The sequence below is a fragment of the Pinus tabuliformis genome, chromosome 4_1, assembly GCF_031772625.1.
Source record: "Pinus tabuliformis cultivar Carrire ecotype Pingquan chromosome 4_1, CPIR1, whole genome shotgun sequence".
NCBI classification, from domain to species: Eukaryota; Viridiplantae; Streptophyta; class Pinopsida; order Pinales; family Pinaceae; genus Pinus; species Pinus tabuliformis.
This window is the reverse complement of record NC_142303.1, coordinates 465,642,801-465,648,389: the sequence shown is the minus strand read 5'-3', so window position 1 is coordinate 465,648,389 and position 5,589 is coordinate 465,642,801. Positions and strand designations below refer to the sequence as shown.

Sequence of the window (5,589 nt, the reverse complement as noted above, 5' to 3'; positions counted from 1 at the left end):
TCCTCCATTAAGGGCATTGTTGCCATTGTTTTAAAAGAAGAATACGCGTATCCTCCCCTACTAGGAGTTGATGTTGTGTTGCCTTTAATCGCATTGAGTCTCGCAAATTTGATCTAGAAAGGGGTAGATCCTTCTTCTCCCCTCCCTCCTTTAGAGATGTTGTTGGCATCCATAGTATCCTCCCAATTTGTCGTGGTTTTTATGTGGAAAAGTACCAAAATGTTTCTTCTATCAATCCCTTATAGGCAGTGTTTTAGAAGAAATTTCAATTTCCCTAGAAACTAGCTCCGTCAAGGCAACTGATCTGAATGATGTTGACCACATGGAGACATTCATGCTGTTATGGATTCTAGGGAAATTGGCAATCCAACACTTGTTAACAGGTACTCTGTCATGAGTGGATCTAAAGGGGAGGAGAATGTTGAAGAGGGTAAAAGGAATTCTGTAGGAGCCAAAGTAGAAAACAAGAATTTTGTGGGACTGATTATAGACAACATAGATGTTGAAGGGGAACAAAAGCTCAGTTTAATAAAGCTTGCCAGCCTGATTGAGATAAATGCCAAGGAAGATGCTAAGAAGTTGGATCTTCAAGGAAGATTGATGGACCAAGTTGAGTGGTTGCCTGACTCAATTGGAAAGCTTAATAATCTTACTGAAATCATTTTGTTTGAAAACAGGATAGTGACCCTTCCTAGGAAAATTGAAGGATTTTCCAAGTTAAAGAAACAGGATACTCATGCAAATCAGCTAATGAATCTTCTAGATTCCATTGGTGAGTTGCCCAATCTAACCGATCTAGACTTGCATGGCAATCACTTATAGACTCTACCTGCTTCAGTTGGAAAGCTTTCTCGGATTGTATCCTTGGACTTGAGTTCAAATCAACTTTCATCACTGCCCGAGTCTGTTAGACAGCTTAGCAATTTGAAAACACTGAGTATTGAGACAAATAAAATTGAAGAGCTACCGTATACAATTGTCAATTGATCAATATGTTGTTGAGCTTCAAGCAAAATACAATCAACTCAAAGCTTTGTGTAAAGTTATTGCCAAGCTTGAATCATTACAAGTCCTAAAATAGAAATATAACGGAACAAAGAGCCTTCCGTCAACAATGGGTTCTTTAACCAATTTGAAAGAACTTGATGTAAGCTTTAATGAAATGGAATTGATACCGAAGAGTTTGTGCCTTTCCACAAATCTTGTTAAGCTTAATGTTGGCAGCAATTTTGCTAACTTACACAAGTTCCCACGATCTATTGGAAATCTTGGGATGTTTGAGGAGTTAGATATTATCAATGATCAAATAAACGTCCTCTCTGACTCTTTTCATATGCTTACATATCCTCAAATTCTTAAATATGAAGAGACACCATTAGAGATAGTGGAAGGCATATTATTGAGAGTGGAGCTAAGGTCGTTGTACAGTTTATGCTTGGTTGTGTTGCAAAAGGGGATGCAAAAAAAAAAGAGACTAAGCCAAAGGGGAGGTGGTCAATATTCTGCTCATGTTTGAGGAAATGCAAGTGGGCTGAAGTTATGGAGGAACACCATTAAACGCACCTAATGCAGAAGCAAGCTTGTCTAGTAATACATAATCCAGTTGTTTGAAATCCCAAAATTAGACCAATCATACTGGAGAAAGGTCTAGAAAAGCTTGTAAGAAAGGTCGAGGTAAAACCATAAAACATGAAAGATACAAAGATACAGCTACCCCAATGAATAATGTTGGACAAAGACTAAGGTTAAAAAAAAATGATGAGCAGATAAACCAGGTACAAAATAGAATTGACCAAAAGAGTATTATTTTACAAGAAGAAAGTCATGTTGTGTGACATGAAAAAATCATTTGGCCACATTGAGAGAATTCAGGAACGTAATAAAATTCTAGATCAATGGTGGGATTCCCTGAAAAAGCAGATCCTTCCAGCAAAAAGTAATGTGCGGGCCATTAAGGATGAAATTGGTGCCTTGAACTTTGGTTTAAGGCAATTCCAAGGTCAATGGGTTGATGCAAATTCTGTTTGACAAGAAGCATTGAAGACTCCACAAAGCCAGAAGGATGAGATATTTGTTGAACTGAGTTGCAGAATTGGTGCAGCATATCAGGATTGCTTTATAGAGGTGGCTAGAAGGAGGACATCGACAAAACTCCATATAAGGCAAGCAAGCCAAGGAATAGAATAAGAAAGACTAAAGTGATCAGACCAGGACAACCCTTAAAATATTTGCTTGCACATACTCCTCAGGATGTCTTAGCAGCTATGGGTTATTTGACATCAACTTGATTGGCATTAATGATGCAGACCTAGCATGCTTGGCTCCAGAAGCCTTAGTAGGGCCACTGCCTAAGGTTGATCGTAATCTGCACGTGAAAAACTCGTTCTCTAAAGCGGTAGCTATCATTCAGTCCCAAATGAAGATGGTCCTATAAATTCTGGTAAGGAATATAACCTTAGATGTTTGATAAAGGATGTGATAGTGATGAAATTATTGGAACAAGTAAAATGGAGGTTGAAAACGCATGTCTAAAAGAAGAACTTGCTTTAGCAGTAGCACATATTTGTACTCTTGACCCAGGATTGAACTATAAACCAATGAATGGAAACAGTGACCATTGCATGGTGACATCTCCAACCAGCATATTGGTCATTGGACTACAAGAACTAAAGAAGGGTGTTGGTTTTCTTCCTATGGCAATTGTAAGTATCGAAGGAAGTTTTTCATTCTTGAGAATTGGTAAGTGCAACATGAACAGAGGGGTCATGTTATCTATATGCCAGTTTTCTATTGGTTGAACCAGGGGATTACATTTCTGAGGTGCTCGACCTCAAATTGGTACAGCATTAATTCAAGAACTCGTATCGTTGTTCCTGATACATAGATGGATAAATATTATTTCCTCAGGAGTTATCTAGAATATGGTGCGTCAGAGGATCATTTTCCATGAAACTTAACAGGATGACACCAGTGGACTTTCTATGGACGAGTTTGCAGATCATAGCGCACATGTTCTACTTTGCCACCCCATGGTATACAGGACTTATTTGACGTCCTGGACTGACCTCGTAACCAAACCTCAATAACCAATGTAAAAGGAATTTTGACACAGAAGCTAAGACGAATAACTAACAACTATACTAAAGCTTAATACAAAAGAAAGAAAAACAATATACTCCACAGAATCAATACCAAAACAAAATGGTTCAAGCAATACAATGTCCCTGAAAATTGAAGGAAACAGAAAAACTCACTTAAGTGTTAAGCTGGCGAACGAAGCCAGAGAAGTTGTTGCGCTTGAAACAACGCGGCAGCAGATTTTGAGAGAATCGGTGGGCATCTCGAATAATAAAAATGTTGCCCGGGCTGCTTCAGGAGGCGACTGGGTCTATCCAAGGATGCTCCACCATGTCATAGGTCTTAGTAAGAAACAGAGGAATGGCGCTGCCTTGCAATCCTTCCATGAGCTGGGGCGGGACAGGAGGCTATGTTTGTGAACTCTCCTCTACGAAGCCAAGAGACGAAGCCAAGAGGTGAAGAGAAGAACCTTCTGCGGATGTCGCCATGGTAAGTAATTTACGACAGTGCCTTATCTTCATTTTCTGAAGACAGCGGGTAAAATCAGACCAACTCCTCGTAAATTGAAGAGGAATCCGAAGAGCATCTAACTCCTCGTAAATTGAAGAGGAATCCGAAGCTGAGCGAAGAGTACGTGGATAGTCGAGCTGAATCGAAGGAGAAAATATGGGAAATCTGTTTTAAAACAGATATAAAACACATTTGAAGCGGATTTGATAAATATAGTATCTGCCGTGCATGCATGAGACACAGAATTAAATCAATTATGAAACACACACACGTAAGCGGACACAACCAACACCAGAACAGGCTTTTATATATTATACAAAACGATTACAGGCTAAGGCGTCAGATTCGATTACATCTTGCTCACGCTCCCTTCCTCACAAATCAGATCTATCTTATATACATAAGAAGCGTTAGAAAGGAAGGATCGAGCAGATCCTCTCCTTATTTTCCTCCAACAGAACTTTCCTTAATGCATGCACGACAGATACTATATTTATCAAATCCGCTTCAAATGTGTTTTATATCTGTTTTAAAACAGATTTCCCATATTTTCTCCTTCGATTCAGCTCGACTATCCACGTACTCTTCGCTCAGCTTCTGAATGGTAAATGATGCAACATTGTTTTCATCCTTGTAACCATTATCAAGTCTTAATATATTTTTTGCTTTTCATATTCATCTAAATTAGCAAGTGTCATTTAAAGTGTGCTTTTTATTGTTTATTTGATGACTTAGAAGGTAATGGATATATAAAATAAATGTATGTAGAGAAAGGCTTTATATATTTTATTTAATGAGTTTAAGTAGGTTATATTTTAGGTTTTTCATAAATTGTAAAAGTGTATTGGGTATAAATATTTTGACAAGTCAAGATCATACCAAGGTGACCTAGGACCTGGCAGCGATGGAGGACTGTGGAGACAAATGTTACTCGTAGCAGGTGTTGGGGCAGCCACATAGTTGCTGGGCTAGTCCTTGGGCTGGGTGTTGAGGGAGTTGTGAGCATTCCAAGGCGGCGGGATTATTTGGGTGAACGTTTTTACTTTGTTTTCATTTTTCACTGTGTTTTTCATTTGGATGACCGGATGCATCCTTTGTGACTCTCAACGTTTACCACCTCCTCAGTTTTCAATACCTCGTGCTGCTTGTATTTCCTCATTTTCATACTGAGCCTCCTTGCTTTTTCTGGGATCTCAGGTCACCTGGGGTCGTACTACGCGAGGAAGGTTTCGTTGTTTTGGGTTCTTTAGCCTACTCGGAGCTTTCGCCAGTCGTTTTAGTCAAGAGTTAGTTTTATTTGTTTTTTCCTCTTTACACTGTTACCAGGATGGTGAACCCGACCAACTATGTGGATATGGAACTGGCTCTTAAGGACATTCTGTCAGTTTTGGATTTAGAACCGATGCAACAGAATCCTGCGAAGGTGGTCTTGCCAGCTAGGTCTCCACTTGGCAAAAGTTTTCGTACGGAACCGGCATGGAATTAGGGCAGTGGCCTAGGGTTGCTAGAGGAGTCAAAACCCCCTTCCTCAAGGGTGGTTTGCTGGTTTCTGGACTCTGAAGTTCATGAAGGTCAGGATGGTGCAGTATTGGCAGGCATTTCTGTCACGACGTTAGCGGGTTTACAAGTAAGCCCAAAAACCCCTCCGACAGTCTCTGTTTCTAAGGTTTTAACGAGTGGTCTGGAAGATATAGTGAGAAGTAGCGAACTCAAGAGGCAAAAAGGGTTGCAAACTTGTCTTAATGAGTTACTAGGGGTGGAAAAGTTGGTTACGGGCTTGAGCCTATACAAAACTCTTGACTAAAAAACCCCTTCTTCGACTTTTGCCATCAACCTCTCGGAGTCTTTTCGTTTAGCAGTTGACACTATTGTTATTGGGGAGAAACCCTTTATTGGTTTCCCGAAGGTAAATTCTTCGGCGAGACAGCCACTCCAAGAAGAATTTGGGAACAAAGTGTTAGGGTTTCCTAATTTTCCAAGCCAAGGGTTGGATTTGGTTGG

The 5,589-nt window shown here is 39.9% G+C and overlaps 1 pseudogene; it reads left to right on the top strand.

Annotated features, from left to right (window-relative positions):
* Positions 1-342: 342 nt before the first annotated feature.
* LOC149176450 (plant intracellular Ras-group-related LRR protein 4 pseudogene) lies at positions 343-1,557 on the top strand (annotated as a pseudogene).
* Positions 1,558-5,589: the final 4,032 nt, after the last annotated feature.